This window comes from Equus quagga, chromosome 3 (genome assembly GCF_021613505.1).
Source record: "Equus quagga isolate Etosha38 chromosome 3, UCLA_HA_Equagga_1.0, whole genome shotgun sequence".
NCBI lineage: Eukaryota > Metazoa > Chordata > Mammalia > Perissodactyla > Equidae > Equus > Equus quagga.
In genome coordinates, this window is record NC_060269.1 from 125,459,249 (window position 1) to 125,473,494 (window position 14,246).

The 14,246-nt window shown below is 42.1% G+C and overlaps 1 protein-coding gene across 8 annotated transcripts in view; it reads right to left on the minus strand.

Annotated features, from left to right (window-relative positions):
- Positions 1-14,246, minus strand: part of C3H4orf19 (chromosome 3 C4orf19 homolog) — an 84,641-nt gene that overhangs the window by 14,116 nt on the left and 56,279 nt on the right. For 7 of the 8 annotated variants that reach the window (XM_046657327.1, XM_046657334.1, XM_046657328.1 and 4 more), the window contains one exon: positions 3,888-3,937. The exons of the other annotated variant lie outside the window; for it this stretch is intronic. The gene's annotated coding sequence lies outside the window, so the exon portion shown is untranslated. The remainder of the gene's footprint in view (positions 1-3,887; positions 3,938-14,246) is intronic. 8 annotated transcript variants of the gene reach the window in all.

Consider the following 14,246-nt stretch of genomic DNA (forward strand, 5'->3'; position numbering starts at 1 on the left):
GGGCACCATAATGCTGAGGAAGCCTTGCCCTCTGGATCCAGGTAGGTCTCACCAGTGGAAGGTGCTGGTGGAAGAGCGGAGCAGGAAGAGGTTGAGAAGCCATGGTTTCTCCCTGCTTTGGACAGTATCCTGTCCATCCTGGCAGTGGCCGTATCTCCTCCACAGCTCTAGATGCCCAACAGCCTGACCCCCCCGATGCCAGTGAGAACCATGGAACCTCTCCTTCCAGCTACCGCCCCAGCATCTAGTCCCGTGTCTCACCAGAGGGTGGTAATGTCTTCCTGTCTTGAACATCTCTGTGTGACCACCAGCGTGCTGCCTCACCATCCCACTTGGAATCCCAGCTCTTCCAATACCTGCGTACCCTGCATACCCACTGAGTCTGACTTCCCTCTGTTTGAAAGAAGGGGCTCCCATTTCTGACTGAACCTTGCGTAATACAGATAATATCCTGATCAAAGGCTTTCTAGCTAAGATACTAAATAATAGACAACAGTATTGGACTCTGCAAAAATTGGTATTATCTAAGGTACATGTTGCTGCTTGCTGCATGCCTGACATAGGGCAGGTCACGGGGGCATGTCAACAGTGGTTGGGGAAGGGACTTTCGCTCCTCTATCATCTCCATCAAGTTCTCTTCCCTTTCCTGCCCCAAATCAGTCTGTTTGCTGTGCATGTATCTTTCAGACAAGGCTCCTGTCTCAAGTCTCCCTTCCAAGCTCTTAAACTCTTACTATATAGAGATGTTCTAAAACTGCCACTGGAGAAAGTATAGAGGACACAAGGACCTTCACACTATTTTCAGTAATCTCATGAAAACACCCAACATCATTAATGGTGTGAGTGATGGTGGCTAATAGAGAAGTTTAGATGTTCTTTATGCCTGCTAAAATATAGAAGGTATTCCCTGTTACTAGTATAGGCGCCAGGCTGCATTAACTCATTCTCCATTATCAACATAGTGTGGGAAGCTGATTTTTAATATGCCCCTAAACGCTTCAGTGAGGCTCCAATTCAACAGCTTAAGACAATATCTAAAACTCTCAGAGTTGGTAATCCAGACAGTACCATGTGCTTATCAATGTGCTTTTGAAGTATGTGTTGAGGAAGTCATGCGAATTATCACAGACAGCTCTGAAGAGAAAGTGGCTGAGACCATATACGGAGCTCAACTAATCACATACATAATCTCATTTAAGATGACAGCTTTTCATCAGTGATACGGAATTAGATATTTCCCCCAAATTCTGCTACTTGGTAGAATCTTGTTTGCTGATGAACCAACAGCCCATGCCGTTGAAAACCAAACCAAGCATGGTGATCAGGGATCGTGGCTGCAGCCCCAAGATTCCGAGCCAGCTGAAGACGGGGGGCAGGCCACAACCTTCTGGATGGCTTTTAGTTCCTGAGAATATGAACAAGCGCACTTTGGAGAATCCTCAATAATACAAATATAACTTATCGAGAAGATTTTTTAAATCTGAAATGAAGATGACATGTTTTCACTTAACATAGGCAGATCTACATCTTCTTCTTGGGATTCAGTGGACCCCCTTCAATCATACTCTCGACCATCATGGCAACAGTGTCATCTGACAAAACTCATCTCAACTCAGCTTGTTGGGCTGATCTCCCCGACTTTGGTTCAAGTTACGTAGGAAGCTCAGCATCACCGACCTTTAGTAGGGTATGTACTTATAAACACCAGAGATACTCTTGGCATCAGTATGTAATCGCTTTCATTTCTATGGCCACATTACCAGAAGGACTGGTCAAAGTCATACAGGGAGTCTAGGAGAAGAGGAGCAAGAACTTAAAATCCAGTCCAGAGGAGACAGTCTAGTGCTGTAATTAAGGGAGGGGGCTCTGGAGTCAAAATCTCGGTTGCCCTGTTATAATTTGGGTGATCTTAAGCAAGTCACTTAAATTCTCAGTTTTGCCAACCAATCAATGGGGAAAATAGTAATACCTAATCTTGCAGGGTTCCTATGAGGATCACATGTCTTAAACACATGATAGGCCTGGCAGAGTGCGTCTGGCAAGTAGTAGGCTTTTAACAAATGTTGACTGCTTTCATGTTCATGGTCATCATCAGTGGGAATATTCTTTAACTGTTGGGAGACAGTCACTTTTAGACACTGTGAATAGAAATGGGCCATGTTCTGACCAAATCCTCCCCGGAACCCCTTGGGAATCAGGGTGTCTCTCTAACACAGGGTAGGTCTCTAATTTTGGTAGGTAGCCTTATCAGGGAGTGGGGAGAAGTCTGGAAGAAACTTGAAGCATTTAGAAAAAGTTAAGTTCTGGAAATGAGGAGGAAGTTTTAGAGGAGACGATATAGAGAGAAATTTATATAATACAGTCTTGTAAGGCTACAAATAATGACAGCTTCAAAAGCACAGCTCATGGCTAGAAGCTTGGAATAAACTCGTTCTGGGTAATCCCCAGCATCCTAGAGTGCCCAAACCACAAAGAATCTTAGAGAACTTCCTACCCACTCACTTTATTTTACAAATGTGCTTTTGGACTCAGGGCTGGAAGCATGAACTAGTCAGAGGACAAGAAAAAACAGATTGTCCCACACTTGTAGATGACCCTATGTGTGTGGAATTGGGCCCCCAGCGTTTCTCTGAAGAATAGTAAAAAGTTTTTGCACTTGAAAAGACTGAGTAAGGTTCTCTGAGCACCCACTGGAGGCAAAAGACTCTGCTGGTTACTAAGACACAAAGAGGTTGAGGGTCCCTGCTGTCCGGTACAGGGCTCACCACCCATTCATGGAACAAATAGTTCCTGAGTCCCTGCTCTGTGCCAAGGACCGAACTCTGTTTCAGGGATCTGGAAAGAGTTTTACAGCCTAGCAAGGGAGATAGATATACAAATAGATGACTAATACACTGTATGGGACTGAACTATGTCATACAATGTGTTACATAAGGCGAAGAGTGCCTGAACAATCTCAGGAAGATGAGGAAACGCTCGTGAGCGAAGGTGAGCAGATAATGGTGCTGGTGGAGCTGCAGAGCACACGGCAGGGGAAACGCAATGCGAGGGCAGGATTGCTACCTCTTACACCTTCTCTCTTAGACCCACCCTTTTCTTTCCATGTGCACTGCCACTGCCCTGTCCTAAACCATTATCACCTCTTTCTTACCTGAATTAATTACTGCAATATCCTCCTGTCACTCGCATCCGCTTGGGTCGTCTGATACATTGGCCACATGGAAGTCACATGATGTTTTTAGGACACAAATCTGAATCACATCACTCCCCTGACTAAAACTTCCCAAAGGTGTCCAATGCCCTCAGGATAGTTAATAACACATAATAATGAAGATGATGATAAAAGTATCAAACTTCCATAGAGCTTCCTATCTATCAGGTGTTAATCTACATGCTTTATAGGTACTGGATCCTCATAATTTGTGGAGCCCATATTTGTGAACTCATCTACTTGTTAAAATTTATTTGTAACCCCAAAATTAATACTTGGGGTGCTATTGCTGTCATCAGTGGACATGTGCAGAGTAGCGAAAAATTGGAGTCATCTGATGTGCTCATTTCTAGCTAAGCTCAAGTGAGGCAGTGTCCCACTTCATCTTGGCTCTCATACTGTAAATCTTTTCAGCATGAAGACTTTGTTGGGTCATGCCTCATCTCACATGTCTTAGAACTGTATCCCCTACACAAACAAAACCAAAAAGGAAATAACAGCATTCTACTAAAACCTGAACGAGCCAGAAAGAAATAGACTTTGGGGATTGCTCTGTCTACTGGCTTTAATGTTTTAGGTAATAAAAACTGTAGTGAAAGACTGAGTAATAGAATATTTAATGGAAAGTGGAAAGAAGAGAGCTTTTTCCCAAAGCATAAAAAAGAAAATAGTTTACCTGTTGTGGAGATTGTCCATTAGGTTTCTCTAGAAGTTTAACTTCTCTTCCTGCAACAACAAAAAAGTTGAAAATTGAGGCCTGCAAGTTGCCTCCTTTTCACAGCCAAGTTGCATCTGGAAAGTGACAGAAGAAAACACTCCTGAGGGGCGCTAGGTAGTGACGTCGGGGAATGGAGGTCCTGGCCTGAACAGTTAGCCCTGGCAGACAGTGCTTTGAAATCTGCCAGGCCTGAGGGTGCAGCCCAGATCCTGACACTCAGCAATCAATCAGCAATTTACACAAATTTCAGTGTTTTCATCTATAAAATAAGGTTGTAGTGAGATTTAAATGGTACAACATCTAGGCTGTTTATCACACACTGGGCGTGTTGGAATTGCTCCATAACCGAAAGCCATTGTCGTTACTTATCACTGTTGATAAACATTACATGACAATACATGTCTTCTCTGACGGTTAGCGTTTCAACTAAGCAGGAAAAAAACTCAAGGAATTTGCTTCTTGGAGACATATCAAACAACCAAAGTTTCAACGAATACACTTACAATGTTTCAGTAAGATATATAATTTAGAAAATAGCTTTGCTTATAATGAGAATAACGATGTATAGAATTTGAGAAAGTAAAGCAAATGTGCAGATTTTTACCAACTTCTCTATGATTATTCGAGAGATTCACTATAAACAAACACAACTTTTTCAAGAAATGCTCTTAGCCCACTCCCAAGTAGACGACATCTTGAGATAATGAATTCTGCCTCAAATTTACCATATAATATTGGAATGGTTTCATCCTTTTGGTGATTCAACTTCATATTCTTGTCAGCAATGTCTTTTCACTCAGTATTATTTCTTATTGTTTAATAATTCCTTAAAATCTAATACACTGCCCAAATGTCACCTGATTCTATTATTCTTAATTTTTACCACAGTATTTATAACTAGTGTTTGGTAAGGAAGACACAAGAAAGGCAAAGATCATGCCCACTGGGAGCTAACCATCTAGCTGGGGAGAGAAAAGAGACAAGAAGAGTTCACAAATCACTAAAATATTATGCAGGGCACAAATAATGCCATCAGAGGAACACGAACAAACCTGAGCAGGTTCAGGACTAGGACACTTTGTAACTGGGCTGACTGCACCTGAACCAGGCATTCATTGAAGGATGAGAGGAACTGCGGCAGATGGAAAAATAATGATGGCGAGGTGTGGTGGGGGGCCCTTTTAGGCACAGGGAACATGACAAAGAGGAGTCAGGAAAGGATGGCGTATTATTTAGTCAAATAATTGAACTCCGACTGTGTGCTAAGAACCAGAAAACTGCAGCGAATGGGACGCCATGTTGTGTGTTGTATAGAACGACAGCCCTATGTGCAGAAGAGTGACTATTCGGGATTGCTTGGTGTTTAAAGAACTTGGAACTCGCCGTGTGGTTGGTAGACAGATAACCAACCAATGATAAGCGCTTTTTAGGAAACCAACTTGATGCGGCAATTTGGAGTTACAGGAGAGAACCTACTTAGAGTCAGGGATGGACTTTTGAGGAGGCAGCATTTAAATTGGGACCCAAAGGATGAGATGGAGCCAGCCATGCAAAAAATAGCTCTGGACAAGCCACTGCCAGGTTAAGAAGCCTTAAGTGGTTCTGCATTGCCTACCAAATCTTTAATATCCTCAGCTAAGCATTCAAGGCCTTCCACAGTATGGCACCAATGGCCTCCTATATTCTCTCTGAAGCTCCTTTAGCCATTCCTATTTCTAGCCAATCTGAACTTTTCACTGTTTTCTAACCATGCCTATATCTTCCTGTTCCTATGCCTTTGCACATATTACTTCCCCCAGCTGGCATGCTGCCATATCCATTGATATTTTGCAAAATTCTACTGATCCTCCAAAATTCATTTCACACACCACTTCCTCCCTAAAGATTTCTTAAAATTCCAACTAAAGGTAATCACTCCATTTAAAAAATTTCTGCAGAATCTTTCCTCTTATATAGCTCTGATCACTTTCTGCCCAGGTCACAGTAATGCATTTATATAACATTCCCTCCATTAGACTTCAAACTCTTAGTAGGGAGGGGTCATGGTTTCATCATTGTTTATCTCCACATCGTATCTCCTCACACGGTGGCTTGCATTTACGTGGTGCATTTCATGTCTGTTAAAAATTTGATGTAAAAACATCAACAGTTTTAAGATGCCTAATACCAGTGTATAATATTATAAAACAACAATGTACATATTTTATCAAATCTAAGATGCATATGTAGTCATTTACCTTTTAACATCTCTGAAACTAGAATGCATCTTACAATTACTGGCACATCATGGTTAAACTGGCGACATTGTTTTGTATTTTTGTGGTGCAGAATGGTACATGTTACAATTGATGACATCTAATATTCAAACAAATGTAGGTTCCCCCCCCTTTTTTTTTTTTTGTTGAGGAAGACTTGCCCTGAGCTAACATCTGTGCCAATCTTCCTTTATTTGGTATGTGGGTCACTGCCACAGCATGGCTGACAAGTGGTGTAGGTCTACGCCTGGGATCTGAACCCATGAACCCGGGCCGCCAAAGCAGAGCACACCAAACTTAACCACTATGCCATGAGGTTGGCCCCTAAAATATGGTATTTTAATCCTACATTATAGTTTGTTATCTCAGAAGTATATTATGCATATATGCATACATTTTATTAAAAGTATCTTATGTTAAATGACTGTCTACTTGGGCACAATTATACAAAGAAGTGTAAGACATGGTTCATTTACTCAAGAACTTTTAAGACGAAAACTAACCATATCCAGAGATGGAGTAAGAATTTTACGAGCTCTCAGCACTATAAAGATCATGTACCAAAATAAAAACAATAAGCATAAAATAAGACTCTTCAAAGGAATTCTATTTTTTTCCAAGGATGACTTTTTGAGATAATAAATTTTTTCAAAAGAAAATATTTTTGGCACACCTACTCTGCTGATGCCTTATGTACATGACTCATTTGTTGGTTGGGCAAGCTAGCATTGACATTACGTTGGGTTGTATATGGTTGTACATGGTGAGGACCCAAGGACTGGCACAGCCAATTGGTGCTAAGCATCACGGGAGTTTGGGAGAAGAAGCAATCCCAGTGCAGCCGAGCTGCCAGGAAAAGCTTCATGGAAAAATGGGGCTATGAGAGATAGGTAGAAATTAGTTAGGCAGAGAGGACATTTTTAGTAAAAGCAAAAGGGTAAGAAAGAATATGACTTGCACAAAAGACAATGGAGAGACCCATGTTGTGGACAGATGTGGCATATGTGACCCGGTTACTGAGGCCCTTGAAAGTGTTTAAGAAGCAGTTAGGTTCCTAAATCCCTTTCTGCACTTCTGGCCTCGAGGTGGTTTCCACTCTCCATCTCAACTGAAGAATGTAAGTTTAGTGCCTGAAAAGGGTAAAATAGGGTTTCTGGCTCAGGAACATAGCAGAGAACACACAGCAAAGGGCAGGGGTTCCAAACCCCAACTGGGAAATGAAGTGAATGTGTGCACAAGGAATGCTGCGATGTTCAGCTGCTCCGCTCCACGGCTCTGGGAATGCTGGCAGCCACTTCCAGACACCTGAGGCAAGTCTCTAACATGAAAGGGAGACATGGAAACCAACCAACCAACCAACCCAAAAGCACTTAAAACACAGAGTAGGGAGAAGAAAACCAAAACAAAACAATTGACAATAATAGCCTCATCATGTCACTTGCATCCAAAAAGAACAGAGGCTATTAAAAAAAAAATCAGAGAACAACAACAAAGCTCTTTGAAATTAAAAGAAGACAGGAAAAACGAGTATTTCATCATTGAAGAAAAAGATGAGGAAATCTTATATGAAGTAGCAAGAGAGATAAAGATGTTTGAAATGGAATAGAAAAGGTAAAAAAATTTAGAGGACTAGTCTAGGAGGTCCAATATCCACATAATAGGAGTCCAAAAAACAAAAGGAGGCGACGAATTCATCAACAAAATGATTTCAGAAAATTTCCCATAACTGAAAGACGCGAATTTCTAGAGGAAAGCACTTACCAAGTGCCCAACACAACAGAGAAAATCAGACTCGGCATCAAGACATACCATTGTGATATTTCAGAACTGGGAAAAAAGCGAAGATCTCCCAGGCTTCTAGAAAGAAAGAAACAGATCATATACAAAGAACTGGGGATCAGAATGGTCTTAGACTTCTTAACCTCACAGACACAGACACACACACACGAATCATTCTAAACTTGGCCAAACTACCAACTAAGCGAGAAGGTAGGACGAAGACATTTTTACATATGAAGGTCTCAAAAACATTACCATGCACATGCCTTCCCCTCCTGGGAAGGATGCTATTAGAAGATGTAACAAACAAATGAGGGAGTAAACCAAGAAGGGAAGGGGAGGGATACAAGGAAATAGGGCATTAAACACAAGAGAGAGACACAGGCAGCCCCCAGGAAGACAGTGACGGAAGATCCCAGAATGCCAGCAGTGTGCGCAGCCGAGAGGACCACTCGCTCAGACTAGAGAAGGAAAGGAGGCTTTGGGCAGTTTTCTTACAAGACATGAAATTGACAGAATAACTGAAGTGTCCTAAAGGGAAAGATTTATACAATAGGGAAAGAATTTGGGGCTGAATCAATGGTAAGTATGCAGAGCACTAAACAAAGGAAAAAAGAGCCATTTGCTACCTCCAGAGAAAAAGCTGTACAGGAAAGGAAATATAATTAGGATTCTCTACCTGCCTTAGCCGTGAACAGCATTTACATAGGCATAATAGATAGCAGACATTCATGTAACTAAAACCGAAGCGGGGTTCAGTGGGGAGTGGGAACAGTCCTTATGTGTGATGGGGCACGGGGTGGAAGCTGAATCATCTTCCTCCATAGTGGAAGATAATGTCTAAAACTGAAAAAAAAAACCCCAAAACCAAACAAGAAGCGGTAATAAAAATGCTCATTTAGAGAAATAGAGTCAAATAACCACAATAATCAGCTAACAAAGTGATTTCCATTTAGGAAGGAAAAATGTGCTCACAGGGAGGAGTCTGGGCCTCATCTGAAGATTTGGGACTAACGTAGTCAAAAGAGCCAAGTCATGAGAAAGGGTAAACTCGATGATACCAGCAATAACAATGACACTTTTGCAAAAGCTGACTCGCATCCATTTCTTTAACCTACATTAATTATTCAACATCTAGAGCTGTGGGCCAGGCCACGTGCTAGTAGAGGATCAGAGCAGGAGAAATAAGACAAATCTTACAACCTAGTGAGGTGGGTAAAACACAAGCAAATAATCATGATCCACTGCTCGAAAGGAGCTTACAGGCAAAGTATTATGAAAATGTGGGGATCAGACATCAACCTTTCAGAATATTCTAGAGCTGTGCAGTCCAATATGGTAACTACTAGCCACATGTGGCTATTTAAATTACTTAAAATTAAATACATTAAAGGTTAGTTCCTTGGTTACACCAGCTAGACACATTTCAAGTGCTCAAAAGCCACCAGAGGCTGGTAGCTACCATATTGGACAGTGTAGACGTAGAACACTTTCCTCATTACAGAAAGTTCTATTAGACGGTGCTGTCTGGAGGTGCTTAGGTGATTTTTATAGCGTTTTCAAGGACATCAACCCCCTGAAGGGATCACATTCCATGGGTCTCTTAGTAAATAGAGCCTTGCAGAGCTTGATATTTAACCAGCTAAATTATTTGTACGTGGAATGGAATTTTTACTCTGTCAGAAGTTTAGTTTTCAATTGGAGCCACCCCTACAGTGAGGAAGGGGTATTTCTTACATTTCCTGACCACCCACAGATATGGGGGGCAAATGCTGCTGGTGACCAGAAGTCTGTGAGTCTTTGGGAAAGCACTTTTGCAGAGTGGAAAGAGGGGATTGTTCTGGAGAACTCAGAAACTACTGAGTTTGAATTTTAGCTCCACTGCTTATTAGCTGTGTGGCCTCGAGCAAATCTCTCAACCTCTCTGGGCCTTTGTGTTTTTAGACGGGAAGTGTAGATAACCATGTGTTAGGATAAGCAGGTGGCAGAAGCACAAAAACAGCAGCTGCCATTCTTCTCGTTGTTCTTAATCTCCAACATTCAAGTAGGCTGGAGAGAGAAGTCTCTCAATGGAGAAGAGGGCCAGCGCTCACCTCTCATTTCTTCTCATCACTACTCTGTTTTCTGGCTTTTGTTAAAGGATCTATCATTGACCAGGACCTTAAGTACCTATTGCAGGAAGGGGAATTTCCGTTCAAACAAGGGCAAAGGGCAGAAGGGGAGTGGGCACAGACATTTACTGAAGGCCTAGGACATGCCAGACTCACTTGCAGGTACTGGATGCCATTCTCTAAGTCCCCCCCAGGTCTAGGACCAGTTGAACGACGTGAGGAAGCTGGCTGGAGGCGAAGATTAGTAGGTGGTGGGAAAGACAGCATAGCGGGAGGTAAAGGCACAAGGGTGGGCCAGGTTAGGTAGGGAGGGGCTGTGAATGCTGACTTGAGATTTGCAGCTCACAGTAACAACTGGCGGCAACAAGCTGGACGCACTAGCGGGCCGAGAGCAGAGGGAGTGGGTGAACTGAGGTAGCCTGTAGCTTATCCACAGACGGGCTTTTACTCCGAGTTTCTTCCACAGAGTGGACAGGTCTATCTCTGTTACCTTCTTTAACTTCCACAAGAAGAAAAACAAAATTTCTTTCCAAGTGGAGTTAAATTCTAAATACGATAAGCCCGAGTTGGCACCAACACTGGCTGCGAGCATTAACGTTTCCTTGCAATTTGTAAATGTATTCAGGCTTGTTTTCGGGTTTTCTTTCATGGGTTTCCCCTACCCCCACCCACAAGCAGGGCCAACATCTGAATAGAAAGAAAAGGTCTCCAGCTGGGCTCCTTTCTCTGAACAAGCTTTGCAAGCTTTGCAACATCTTCTTTGGATACGATTCAGCTGGGGGCCTTCCCCATCTTCCAAGAGGAATTCCTGCGTCCTCACACAGGGCCCCTTTGTTGTCGAGGTTATGAGAAGTCAACCATTACTTTGCACGAGGAAATATCTTTTCATTGTGTGAAGTAATGATCAAAGGGGAATGTCATTTCAACCAAGGGAAACAAAACCGTGATTTATATCTAGGATCTCCACAGAAAAAAGAAAGATCCTAGTTACTTAGTAAAGCACGGTCTGCAGCATGGAGTGTAAAATTCACTCATCTATTGACGGATTTTAAAGTTTAGTCCTTGTATGTGCCAAGTTCCAACCAAGTACTTTTTTAAGTAGAACTGTTTTTCTTTTGCATCTGCTCTGCTCACAGAGATCTCCAATCTTTTCAAAATGCTTAAAATCAGAACTATTTTCATTAAAAAATGATATGTATATTTGTATGTGTACATATTTATATATAATTACATACATAAAAATAGATATAATTATACACGCACATGCACATATACATATAAGCAAACAAAGTTTGGGAAAAGAGCAGAAAAAAGGCCAGCCATCATCACAGCAACCTAACCTACACCGTGTCAGGTGTTAAATTTTTCCCAGGATCTATTTCAGTGTATGTCCATCTGCATAGCAATTTTATACAATATAGGAACAACTTTACATCCTGCCTTTTTTCACTTAACGTTATATCTCTAACCTTTTCCACGACGATACAGAAGGTCCATAATGATTGTTATAAATGGCTGCAAATTATTCCAGGAGTGACCCTCGGCCAGTTAATTAACCATTCCTCTCTATCGCTTAACATGCTTGGAACTTTCCATTTTTGGTAGTCACCCTCGCAGCTTCCCAGTTCAAAGTTTACGGTACAGACTGTAGATACTACATCATTGGAATGTGCGAGATGATTTTGATTTTCCCTGCCTTTCCGCTTTTTCATCTTCTTCTGACATGAGGTACAGATGACCTATTGGACCCAGCAGTTGGAGACCAGCCAGGAGGCTGTTTCTCCATCACAAACCAGGAAATGCTGGATCCACAAGGCATTACTGCTATTCAAATGCAGAACTCCAGGTAAGGGGCAAGGAGAACTTGCCCAGCAATGACTGTTGTGGGCAGAAATCCTCATTCCCCAACAGTTAAAGACCCTGGACAACAGATCAGAGCACTTCACTCCTACTATCTTTTTTCTCTTTGCAGCACAAGCTCTTCCCTGGCGGAGGCAGCAAGGTGTGTCTCTCTTAGCAGTGGGGGCCCCAGGAACCATGGCTGACAGTCAGTCCTCCTGGAAATCTGTAGGCGCTCCAATGCCCTTTGGATATTATCTTTTCTATTTAATAAAGTCCTATTCTGTCTCAATTTTCTCTCATAGGCAGCATAAGAGATTTGTCTCAGATGTGCAAACTGTCTCGCACATGTTCATTTACCAAAGGCAGGTGAGGGGGAACAGGAGAGGATGGAGTGAGGCAGAACCCAGGGCCACATCACTGCAGCCACAGTGCTGTCAGTTGACTTATGGACAGGAGCTCAGGGAAGTGACGGCCACAAGACTCTTCACTGGGCCCAGGCAGGCAGTGTAGTGACACTCAACAGATTTTCAAAACCAAAACTTGGGGTTCTGGATCTGATGCATGAGTGTGTTTGTGTGTGTGTGTGTGTGTGTGTGTAGTGGTAGTGATGGTATCTGACACTTCAGCTTCCATTATGTTTCATATTTTATACTCACTACCTCATTTTATTCCCAGCAACTCTGAAAAAAGCATTCCTAGTTCCATTTTATAAATAGCAAGCTTAACTAACTCACGTAAGGTTACACAACTAGTAAACGGTGGAGCAAGGACTCTGAGTTCGAGGTTTTTCATTTACACCATGGAGTTGTCGATAGGACAGGATAGACGCAACCAAGCCTATCACTGCAGGGGTAGGCAGGAAATGTGGGAATACAGGATACAGGAGGTCCATTAACCCAGCTTTCCATCCATGAAGGGCCTCAAATGTACACTCTTAACTAATATCTCCAAATACACGCCCAGAGCTATACTGACAGGACTGAAAGAAGAGGATGTTCATCATACAGCTTTGAACTTCAGCCTCCTTTCTCCATAACAAATCACCTGCAGTTCCCTATGAACGCACACTTTATCTTGAGAGGAGGAAATATCTTATCACCTTTTTGCATGCATGCAAATTTGTACATGTAGGCATTTAAAATATTCTTCAGTTTTTATAGTCCTGTTTTGTCATTATTTTACTACTTTAATATACCAAGAGCCTCAAAAACAACAGCAAAAAGAATCCAAGCCTCTTTCGACCTCTGAGAGACCTTGACCTGATACTACGGTTGTTCTAGAAAAACCAGGTTGTATGTTCAACACAAGTGTAATAATGCAAAAGGAAATACTAAAGATTTTTTTGCAATAAATTTAAGGGAAATTCGGGGGTTGGGGGTCTACTCTCGCATACCTCTCATAGAGACTCTACTATTTGTGATTCCTTAAGCATCTACATCTTAAGAACCTTAAGAGCTGATATCTCCTGGATTACACACTTTGTATTGAACCAAGTAAGCAATCCATCACCAGCAGCTATTAGTATGATGTCACTGGTCCTCCAGCTCCTGGGCCTCTCCCTTCTCACGTAGGCTGGCAAAGGATCTGCTGCCATGAGCCCATCGCTCTCTGCCCCAAAGCTGGCCAGCCACGTCACGAGTGACTGAGACTACATGTATTAACAGGAGGGACTTGAACACGTCGATTAAGTTGTCCCTGGCTAAATTTCTCCCATTCTACTCGAGATTTACAAAGTGTTTTGACACCCTGGTTAAGGTATTAGTTTTAACAGAGAAAGACAGAGGGAACAAATAAATGGCTATTATACTGCTGTGAATAAAGATTAAAGTCACAGCATTTGTGGGGTGGGGAGGACCCAAGAAAATATTAATCTAGCCCACATGGATTACAGATTGGGAACTGAAGCCCTGAGAAGCTAAGTGACTGCCAGTATTATTTTTGCTAAACCATGCTGCTGTCCTTGTAGAGATTTAGAGGTGGGGTTAGCCTCTGTTTTTTTTTTTTTTTTATTGAGGTCATAATAGTTTATAACCTTGTAAAATTTCAGTTGTATGTTATTATTTGTTAGTCATCATATAAATGTGCCCCTTCACCCCTTGTGCCCCGCCACCCCCTTTCCCCCAGTAACCACTAATCTGTTCTCTTTGTCCATATGTTTGTTTATCTTCCACATATGAGTGAAATCATGTGGTGTTTGTCTTTCTCTGTCTGGCTTATTTGGCTTAACATAATACCCTCAAGGTCCATCCATATTGTTGCGAATGGGATGATTTTGTCTTTTTTATGGATGAGTAGTATTCCATTGTATATATATATACCACATCTTCTTT